The 11,308-nt window shown below is 48.6% G+C and overlaps 1 long non-coding RNA gene across 1 annotated transcript; it reads right to left on the bottom strand.

Moving 5' to 3' along the window:
- Positions 1 to 990: 990 nt before the first annotated feature.
- LOC141581548 (uncharacterized) lies at positions 991 to 7,035 on the bottom strand. The gene is made up of 2 exons (XR_012514248.1): positions 6,651 to 7,035; positions 991 to 1,685 (listed from the first exon to the last, which is right to left on the bottom strand). It is a non-coding gene; the product is annotated as an uncharacterized LOC141581548 (long non-coding RNA).
- Between the last annotated feature and the right edge of the window lie 4,273 nt (positions 7,036 to 11,308).

Below are 11,308 nucleotides of genomic sequence, written 5' to 3'. Positions count from 1 at the left end.
CTGTTGGCTGCCATCCATAAAACTGTCTGAGATTGATTTCTCTCCTCAGGCTCTGCAATCATCCACAAACTGGTTTTCTATTAGTTTCCAGGTAGCCTCCCTGAAGTACCTGCATATAGCAGTCTACCCTCCCTGGTGACTTTTTCCATCCGTCCTCTGCAAGCAGAGATGGCAGCTGCCTGAAGTTAGTTAGGGCCGTTGTTGATTTATACTGTACTGCAGGGATGTCAGCAGTTTCACCGTGAAACATAGTAAAAAACACACGGCAGCCCAATGCACAACATACCCTTCAAAACAAACTTTACAGAAAGGACTACACTTATCCCTACTATACATGATGCACTCTGATTTTTTTCTAGTCTATTTTTGAATTAAAAATTTTTTCTAGTATATTTAATTTTTTGAATTAAAAATTAATTCAAAATGGTTGCATCCTCAACAACTGATTTTATAACCCACGAATAGATTTCAACCACAATTTAAAAAACACTGCTCTTCAGAAGAAAATCAAGCCCTTGGTTGAGGACATATCAGCAGGGTTCAGAAGGCAGTACAGCTGCATCCTGGTGAGAATTTAAAGTCCCATATCAGTCACAGCCAATCAAGAGCTCCAGCGGCACATGATAGGCGACTTTGGGGATTTAAGGCACATGGGCAGATTCTGCACGGAAAGTTGGGGGGCCAGGTGAGCCCATGGATTCAGCACCACCTTGAGTCCATAGAAAGACTGTGAAATACATGTCCATTTATTTCATAAGTAAATGTCCATGCTGACAGGTTCAATTTGTCAGCATTCACTTTCTGGGAGTCACAATCACTTAGGATAGGCATGGGGAGTTCTTAAAAGTAGGAATCCACCCCAAGCCTGCTGAAAATCAAACTCTCAGAGGAAAACATGCGTGCATATGAGTTTTGCATATGTGTTTTTCAAAAGACATTCAGACAATTCTGCTGCCGCCCATCCACCAATGAGCATTTGGGAACCACTTTACCACCAGACTTAGTTTAATTAAACCAAAGCAGGTACCCAGAGGCAATGGCACACACCTAACACTGCATTCACCCTGATCTCTGAGAGCTTCTTCTCCTTTGATGTTCAGAAGCATCCGGGGGCTCCTGGGGGCTCAGCGGTGATGATACATTCTATTTGATTTTGCTCCAGGCCTTGTGTGTGTCTGTAGCCACAGACTGGAGCAGAGTGCTTACTACTTGGCTTGAGTATTTAAGGCTCTGTAGGGGAGGAGAATTGTGCCTTACGGCAAGGCTAAGGACTTTTCTAGGTCCCCTCCCTCCAGGACATCAACACAGGTCCAACACTGTTTCTGGGAAGGCCAGTGCCCTTGAAGGTGCTCCCTGCTTTGGAAGTGCCTAAACACACAGGAAATATGCCCTCAGATGTGGGGGCTGCACTTTGTTATAAGCCAGTTCTCATCCTGTCCAGATACAAGAACGTTCTAACATAATATCTCTGCAATTCTTCCACAGTTGGTCCCCAGACCTTTGGAGGCAAAACGTCATCTGGGTGATGTCCTTTATCCTACAGTCATCATCAGGCTTCAGCTGCAAGCTGCAAACATATATTAATCACTCTCAGCAGCAGGTCCCTTTGAGAAATCTTCAGGTCTGAGGCTTCCATCTGCCAGCCGTGGGTCATGACTTCCTCTCCAGGGGTCAGCAAACTTTATCTGTAAAGGGCAAGTAAATATTTTAGGCTTTGCAGTCCATATGGTCTCGAGGCTGTTCAATTCTGCTGTTATAGCTTGAAAGCAGCCCTCGATGATATGTAAATGAATGACCACGGCTGTTACCCAGTAAAACTCAATTTAAAATACAGGTGAAGCTGGGTGCAGTGGCTCTGGCCTGTAATCCCAGCACTTTGGGAGGCCGAGGCAGGTGGATCATCTGAGGTCAGGAGTTCGAGCTAGCCTGGCCAACATGGCGAAACCCTATCTCTACTAAAAATACAAAAATTAAGCTGGGCACGGTAGCAGGCACCTGTAGTCCCAGCACTTTGGGAGGCTGAGGTCGGTGGATCACCTGACATCAGGATTGTGAGACCAGCCTGGCCAACATGTTGAGACCCCATCTCCACTAAATATACAAAATTAGCTGGGCATGATGGTGCATGCCTGTAATCCCAGCACTCAGGAGGTAAGACTAGAGAATCTCTTGAACCTGGGAGGCAGAGGTTGCAGTGAGCTGAGATTGTGCCACTGCACCGTAGCCTGAGTGACAAGAGTGAAACTCCATCTCAAAAAAAATAAAAATTAGGCGGGCATGGTGGCACATACCTGTAATCCCAGCTACTGGGGAGGCTGAAGTGGGAGGATTGCTTGAGCCCAGGATTGAGGTTGCAGTGAACTATGACAGTGCCACTGGGTAACAGAGCAAGATTCTGTCTAAAAAAAAAAAAAAAAAAAAAAAATCCTCAGGTGTTACCCAGATCTAGTGAATCAGAAACTCTGGAGATGGGGCCAATAGTGTGGGTTTTCGAAGCCTTCCAGGTGATTCTTCTGCAAGCTCACGTTGGAAAACCCTGCTCTCAGTCTGGCACCAAACCTGTCCACTCCAGAGAGTTGCTGGTGGTTAGCCATCCCCCCGGACAGGCCTCTTCTCCTTCCTCCCTTACAAATTTAAGTATACCCTTAGTACTTAATTCACTCTTATATACCTAGAGATTTGCTCTCTTTTTGTTTTGTTTCTACATTTTCCAATTAGATTGAAATCCCTTGAAGCTAGAGTCTATGTGTGACTTCTTCCATCTCTACCCCACCACTGATCCATTTTAGGCATTCAATAAAGGCAAGGAAGGCCTTCACCTTTATTAACTTTTTTGAAAATTCCGTGCTTAACTATTTTCAGAATTTTCAGCCCACAATTCATTTTCCAAAAATATACATTAGGTGCCTATTCTGCGCCAGGCTCTGTTTTAAGTCACAAGTCCTGGCCTTCATGGAACATGCATTCCAGTGGAGGAGACATAATAAGCATGTAAATTATCAATAAACACTATGAAGAAAAACAAAGCAAGATAATACAATGGCGACTGATGGGGTAACAGATTTTAAAGCTTAGTCAGAACAAGGCCAAGAAGAAACCACTGCATTTTTAGGCTCGAAAAGAGAACATGCAGGCCTTTTATGTACTGCTCTTTACAGCTCGAGCGTAACCATGCTCGTTTCAGTGTTAGGCAGGATAGAGTGCCCCGTGCAGCAGGAACAAAAGCTCAGTGGCTGTGCACAGTACGTGCTCATGACTCTCTCACTAATCACTAAGTCTAATGCAGGCTGCTGGGGGCTTCCCTCCACGTGTTGGCTCAGCATTCCAGATTCTGCCGCCATCCCAACACTAGGTCACCTGTGCACACAGAAATGCAGGGGGATGACACCTCCCCCTTTTAGTGAGTCACTTTTTCATTCACAAGAAATCTCCAGGTGTAGCTGAGCACAGTAGCTCACGCCTGTAATCCTAGCACTTTGGGAGGCCGAGGCAGGCAGATCACCTCAGGTCAGGAGTTCAAGACCCGCCTGGCAAACATGGTGAAACCCCGTCTCTACTAAAAATAAAAATACAACAATTAGCCAGGCGTGGTGGTGGGCACCTATAATCCCACTTACTCAGGAGGCTGAGCCTGGAGAATTGTTTGAACCCGGGAGGCAGAGGTTGCAGTGAGCCGATATTGCATCACTGCACTCCAGCCTGGGCAACAAGAGCGAGATTCCATCTTAAAAAAGAAAAAGAAAAAAAGAAAAGAAAAATCTTCAGCTGTGTTTTGCCTCAGCCAGTCCCAGGGTCCAGCGTGTGACACCTCTGACCCTCTCAGAAGCACACCCGGGGCGGGGGGAATGATGCTGGAAGAACAGTAGAAATTTCTTCAGTTCCAAAATCTGTATTACTTCCTTATAGGAAATGGCTTATTTTTCCTTGCTTTTCATCTGGCTATTACCATTTTGATAGCCTATCTTCAGGCTAAATAAGCCAGGGGTGTCAGGGGCAGGTCAGAAGAGAAAAAAGGTACATTTCTAGTGACAAGGCACAAATAGGCTTGTTGAGGAGTGAGAGGCACACGCAGGAGGAAGGCTCTCAGTGACGTGAACGAGCCTGTCTTTGGAGGTCAGTAAGGCAGAAAGCCGGGTGGGCTGGGGCCCCACTCCTTCCTGGGTTCCCAGGCTGAGGCTCCTGAAGGCTTCTGGAGCACAGCGGCACCCCGCCGACCCGCGGCACCCTGCACGCTTGGCCCGGTCCCTTCATGCTGCCGCTTAGTGCACAATTGAATCTTCCTCCTGAGGAAGTCGGTGGCTGCTGGAACACACAATGACATTCACTGTGATGATGAACAAAAAGTGTCTGCAATTAGACATACCTCCGAAGCACTGGTGTTCGCTGTCTCTTAAAGGAGGTTATTTGGAAAAAAAGAAAGGAAGAAGAGGGGTTGGTGACATTGTTCCAAGTTCTGCGTATGGGAACACTTGGGCTTTTTACACAGTAGGAAAACGTTTCATTTGTTCCCTGCCTATACAGCCCGAGCTCCCGTCTGTGTGTTTCTTTCTATTTTTCAGCAAGTGCTGCCAATAGGCAAAGGAGCAGCAGCCCTCCCTGTGAATCAGGGCCATTCACGGTCAGAGTCACCAAACCTGTATTTCTGGGGACATCTTTCCAGCTCCCAGTCTCCCAGCTTGGCCGGCTGCCCTGAAAAGGGACTGGGACTTGGCTCTTGGAAAGACGTGGATCTCTTTCAGGCTGTGTGAAACCCATTAAGAGTCTCCCCCAGTTTCTAATACCAGGACTGGCTACCTGAGTTCATCGTTTATTAGTGCTGGAAAAGGTTCCTGCTGCTTTCCCACCTGGCCAATCTCCCCCAGGGCTGAGAAGGGGAAAAGTCACTGATGTCATAACCCCGCTTGGTTTTGCTGCCAGTGGCAAGGGGGAGGGAGAAAGCCAGCAGGCAGCCTTCCCTGGGGCAGCGATGATGGTGTGGTGGCGGCGGAGGCCAAGGCCGGCCAACTGTGCAAAATAGGCTGCGAGCCTTCACAACAAAAAAGTCACCCTACAACATAACCCTAGGGTGCTGGGGCCTCTTTATGCCTTTGTCTATCTGTGTATGTGTGTTTCTCTCTGTCTCTCCATTCCTCTGTCTATCTTTCTGTCTCCATCTCTGTCTCTCTGTGTGTCTGCTTCTCTCTCTGTCTCTGTCTTTCTCTTACTAAGGAACAGCTCCTGCCACTTTATAGCCAACAACTACTTATTATTATTCTGCTTGAAATGCAGAATATGCCTGGGATTGGGGTATCCAGCACCATCACCTGTTGAGGCTTCATGCACTGTGCTCGCAAGTGCCCCTCTGCAGGCCTGTGCTGGGCTGGACGAGCCCTCTCTCCCTCCCTCCCCGGGCCCAGGCAGCCAGCGTGCCCTCCCTGCAGAAGGCTGTCTCCCTTCCCCTCTCCCTGCATGCTCCCTAAGGACCTCTTCCTGCAGCCAGGGAGCATCTGGGGCAAATGCAAACAGTTCTTTGGTCTGCTTATTTGCTTTTCATAGTGCAAAGGTGGAGGAAGAATGTGGTTAGTACAGCCCCCATGGCTGCGAGGGACAAAGTCAGTTCTGGGTACAGGAGTGCCAGAGCTTGCCAGCCCTGCAGGATGGCCCCCCAGCCAGGCTCCTGTCAGTCTCCATCTAGAAAGCAGACAGAAAGCATTTTTGTAAATGTTAACCAAAAAGATCCCCCTGTGATGGCTGCGCCGTAAATTAAAGTAGACAATGTGGGATGGGGGAAGGGCACATGTCTCTTTGGGGCCATCACAAAGCAGGCAGGGGGTGCTCCTTCAACTCTCAGGTCGGGGATAGAGCTCCCTGCTAGCCTGCACTGCGGAAGAGTTTTTAGGGCCTGGAGTCACCCAGAACCCATCTCTGTCCAGGGGCACCGTGTAAGATTCACCATTAATCCTACACATCTGGAAAGCAGTTCTCCCGCTAAAGATAAGATGAAGCCCAAGTGCTTTGCATTGGGGGCTGGCTGGGGGACTTGGGGAGCCAGGCCTGGAAGGCTGGGCATACAGCAGGATCCTAACCAGCAAGAGGGGATGCAGCCTCCTCGGCAGCCTCCCACAGCCCATCCCACTGCCAGGCGGATTACCTAAGCTCAGTGCACTGAGCTATGGCAGGAAATCCAGAAAATCATTTTGCTTTACACAATGGAGGCTGTGTTATTTAAGTTTAAAATACAATGGGAGTGGAAGGTAAGCATAATCAGCTTTATAAGAGACAAGTAAGCAAGGGAGCTCTCCCCAGATTCCACCCTTTTGTGAAATCGCTGAGGTTTCCAGAGCGTAGTTCTTCCTCCCTCCTGCAGCCTCCCACCTTCTTCCTCACTCTCCCCTCTCCCTCTCTGCCTTTCTCTGTGTCTGTGCCTCTATAACCATAAAAATCATCAACACAGCCATTGCTGGGAGCAAGGTACTGTTCCAAGTGCTTTTCAGATCACGTAACCCCCAAAACTCTATGAGGAAGGTTCTGCTTGCTTCTCTACATCACACTCTCTTTCTCTCCTGCTGCCTCTGTCTGTTTCATACACACAGTCATCCCCCAGCACACACACACACCCCTTAGGCCTTTCTGTATCACCTCTACACACACACTCACACTCATACACATACACACAGTCTAGTCCACACCGATAAGAAGCAGTTCACCTCCACAGGGAGGGACAGCCTCAGAGCCTGAAGAATGTCAGCCTTCGCACTCCTGCTCTCAGGAGTTCTCCTGAGCGACCTGGGGCTGCAGCTGCTCTGAAGGCCTCAGTACTCAGATCTCCGTGAACTTGGTTGAAGATCGTGAACAGGAAAGCAAGCTCTACCTGCCAGGCTGTGTTCCCCGCTGGCTCTACCTGCCAGGCTGCCCAGCCTAGCAGGGCCAAGGCTGGGTCTACCCTCTCTTCTGTCCTTGGCACTGTTCTGACTTTTGCAGGGAGGGAGAGGCAGCCAGAGGTGAGAGCGAAAACAAAAGAGTCTCTCGTTCCCAGCATCAGCACTGATAGAGAACACGGAAGCCGCAATCCTGGTCCCAGCCACAGCCCTCACTGCACCTGGACAGCAGGCAGGACATTTAGCCTCCACAGGCTTTCATTTCCCTCACAGGGAGATGGCTTATCCCCATTTTTATTTCAGGAACAGAGTCTCCTTTCCAACAAAATCAGAGAAGCCCAACGTGTAAAAATACAAAGCAGGAGCAGGCTCTGTCGAGCCCAGGCCACCCCTCCTCCTGGAGTAGACCTTTCCAGACTTGCTCACTGCATAAACCCTACTGGGACAGAGACTTGTGCCATCCATGGCATCAGGGGGTGCAGTGCCAAGCACTGCTCCCTGTCTCCCAGGAATTTACTGCTGAGAGGAGGAAAGTAGGTAAGCCAATCAAGACAGTCCCCCTAACAGTGACATAACTAATAAGGGGCCACATGCAAAGCATAGTGGATCAACTCAAGGAAAAGTAGCTAAAACTGTCCATCTACTTCTAGGAATGCCCCCAAAAGAACTGAAAGAGAGACTTGGAGAGATCCTTGCACAGCCGTGTTCACAGTGGCCTTATCCACAACAGCCAAGGGCAGAAGCAACCCTGCTGTCCACCAACAGTAAAGGATGAACCAGAAAACTAAACGTGGCACATCCACACCGTGGAGCACGGCTCATCATTGACAAAGGAGGACATTCTGGCACATGCCACCACATGGATGAGCCTGGAGAACATTATGCTTAAGCGAAATAAGCCACCCCCCCAAAAGACAAATGCTGTGCGATTCCACTTATGTGAAATACCTTGAGTAGTCCCATTTACAGAGACAGAAAGGAAACAGTGGCTGCCAGCAGCTCAGGGGAGGAAGGAACGGGGAGTTGGTGTTTCACGGGTACAGAGTTTTGCTTTGGGATTATGACAACATTCTGGAAATGGTGGCGACGACGGTTGCAAACAATCAATATATTTAATGCTTCCAAATGGCACAGTTGAACATGGTTAAGATGGGAAATTTATGTGTATTTTACCACAGTTAAAAATAATAATTAAAAAAATTTGTTGAGTATGTGTCCAAAAAGTGGCCAGGGTTGGACAAGGGGTGAGGGGGAGAAGGACAAAGAACGCTGCGCAGACCTCTGCGATAGGGCCGAGGCCGGCCTCCCCCCGCCGCGGGAGGCCTCTGCACGTGCTCTTCGTTCACCTGCGCTTTTCCCCCAGCATTTCCATGACTCAAATTCACTCAGCTCTTTCTTCAAATGTCACTCCTCGAAAAGGCCTCACTAACACCACTAACTACAATACACACGCATACCTTCTGCCCACCACGTGCCACAGCAGATGTCTGCACGGTACTAACCACCATCTCCTATGCTGGTATGTATATATCTTTATTTCTTTCTTTTCTGTTTCCCCAAGTAGAAGATAAGCTTCAGGAGGACAGGGCCTCTGTTTTGTTCACTGTTCTCTCTTCTCTGCTTGAAAGATTGCAGATGCTGAAATGAATCTGAAGGATGACGAGTAAACAAGGAAATGAGGGTGTCTGCCCAGCTTGCCAGGGCTCCCCTTTCAAATTTGAGCCCAATGCCCCCGCCTGGCCATATGCCCACCTACTGAGGCTTATCTTTTTTGCATTTTTCTCTCTCAGGAACCTTGCAGGGAGATGATGGCAGCATTTGGGAATTTGATTCAGAATCACAACTACATAATATCTATGATCATCTACCCTTTTAGCCTTCGGTTTAGATACCAGGAGAATGGCAGGGAGTGAATTAAGAGGGGAGATTCCATTTTAGAGAACATACACAACTCAGTTTTTAAAATAGAATCATACGGGTTTTGAGGTGGACAAGATCACAGACTTAGGCTGAGTCTGAAGCATTGAGAGAATACCCAACTGCAAGTGGGTGGCAGCGCCCTGGCGATGCAGACAGGCCTGTGTTGTGCATTTGGTCTAGCCCTGCACATAACCAGGACACTGAGAAATGTATTTGCTGTAGAGAAGCTGCTGGTGCCAGCAAGGACACTGGGAAGAGCTCCAGGAAGCCTGAGGCAAGCTCACCAGACTAGACTCTGCCTCAGGCTCACCCTGAACCCTCATGGGCATGGCTGGCTCTCAGGGCCTGTGGTTCCTAGATACTAATGCTTACGAACCCGATGCTTAAAATTGCTCATAGACTTCAGGAACTCCAGGGCCAGGCACAGTGGCTCATGCCTGTAATCCCAGCAATTTGGGAGGCCGGGGCAGGTGGATCACCTGAGGTCAAGAGTTAGAAACTAGCCTAGCTAACATGGTGAAACCCTGTCGTCTCCACTAAAAATACAAAAATTAGCCAGGTGTGGTGGCGGGCACCTGTAATCTCAGCTACTCAGGAGGCTGAGGCAGGAGAATCCCTTGGACCTGGGAGGTGGAGGTTGCAGTGAGCAGAGATCTTACCACTGTACTCCAGCCTAGGCAATAGAGAGAGACCCTGTCCCCCAGAAAAACAAAAACAAAAACCCTCCAATCTCCCCATCTCCTGCTCCCAAATTAGGTCAAACCTATAACAAAGCCAACTCTGAGTAAAAGTTCTATGAAAAACTGAAGACAGAATGGCAATTTCCTTTGTTATTTTTTTTCTTTTTTTTTTAAGACAGAATCTCGCTCTGTTGCCCAGGCTGGACTGCAGTGGCGCAATTTTGGTTCACTGCAGCCTCTGCCTCCCAAGTTCAAGCAATTCTGCTTCAGCCTCCCAAGTAGCTGGGAGTACAAGAGCATGCCACCACACTTGGCTAATTTTTTGTCTTTTTGGTAGAGATGGGGTTTTGCCATGTTGGCCAGGCGGGTCTTGAACTCCTGGCCTCAAGTGATCTGCCTGTCTCGGCCTCCCAAAGTGCTGGGACTACAGCCGTGAGCCACCTCACCTGGCCTCCTTTGCTTTTTCAAGGCAATAAAGTAAACTCCTGCTAAATGCATTGTCACTGCAACATTACTGCAATCTCATTCATTGTGCCTTCAGCTTCTACTTCCAGAATCACAGACTCTCCAACCTGGAGGGAAAGCTAAAGGTCACTAGGCTCGTGCTTCCTAACCTGTGGGTTGCAGTCATTTCTCCGGCCATGAAATCAATGCAGTGAACCAGAATGAGAATTTCATTTGAAAATTGAAATAGAGCAGAATTAAATAGAAAAGATCACAGAGCACTGCACGTAGAAGCATCGCTTCATGAAACTTCTTGTTCCGTTACACATAAATGTGATGTGTTTACTGCATTGCAATATGAAATGTTTCTTACCATGAGACCTGGTCAAAAAAATTTTGAAGGCTACTCCTCTGATCCATTTTCCATATAGGTCTCAAAACTCCTATATCCAGCTGATGTTTAATCATTCCATAATCCGTGAGCTTATTTAGTGTCTGTGGTGTGGAAGGCACTGAGCTGGATCCTGGGGCAACAAACATGAACAGGACACTGTGAGTCAAAGTCCAGGCAGGGATCAGGGCGTTGGGGGGCACACCCCAATTGGTAGTAGGAGGAGAGTTTAATAAAGGAGCTATCTATTCAGTGTGGGCAGAGTATAGAGAACCCTAAGGAGATAGAGCAGGCTTTCAGGGCCATGAAGAGCAGAAAAAGGTGGCCAGGGCTGAGGGAGGGGAGCTGCTTCCAGAACCCGAAGCTGTGTGGGGACGACTTCCTGACAGAGGGTCTGTAGCCTTTAGTCAGGAGGCCATGAGCGCACAGGAACCCTGTAGGGAAGCAGCCAGAGAGACCACGAACTCTGCTCTCATCTCCTGCTGATAATGAGCCACATTGGCCAAATGCCTCCAGAACCCAGAGGGCACAGGACATCAGGGTGCCATCCATATGGGAGAGCAGTGGGGAGAGGCTGGAGGGTGGATATGGATGGCAGACAGAAGATGACCCTACAGACAAAATTGTTGCCTGCTGAGAACTTGTATTGGACGGACAAGAAGGCCCGTCATAAAAAAAAAAACAAAAACAAACAAACAAAAAAATCACAGTGGTGCCATAACTCATGCTGGAAGAAAAGTATTCATGAGGACTTTCAGAAGTACCCAGGAGGATGAGCTTGACTCTTGCAGAAGGCCAGGGGAGGTTAGGGAAGGCTTGCAAGAAAGGAGTCATAGTGGTCTGTCTTCAAGCATCCTTTCCTTCGAAGAGCCACCCTCCCTCCTTCCCTCCCTCCACGTGGTCCTAGTAGGATCTCAGAGCAGCGCCGGCCTTCTCTGGTGCAGGATAGGAAATCAGAGTATGCTCCTATTCCCTGGCCACAGCCCCTCAGAGTCTTCCCTGGGGAATCTTCCACT

Source organism: Saimiri boliviensis, chromosome 16 (assembly GCF_048565385.1).
Source record: "Saimiri boliviensis isolate mSaiBol1 chromosome 16, mSaiBol1.pri, whole genome shotgun sequence".
Classification (NCBI taxonomy): domain Eukaryota; kingdom Metazoa; phylum Chordata; class Mammalia; order Primates; family Cebidae; genus Saimiri; species Saimiri boliviensis.
Note: the sequence above shows the minus strand (reverse complement) of the source record. Positions and strands in the feature narration are given on the sequence as shown.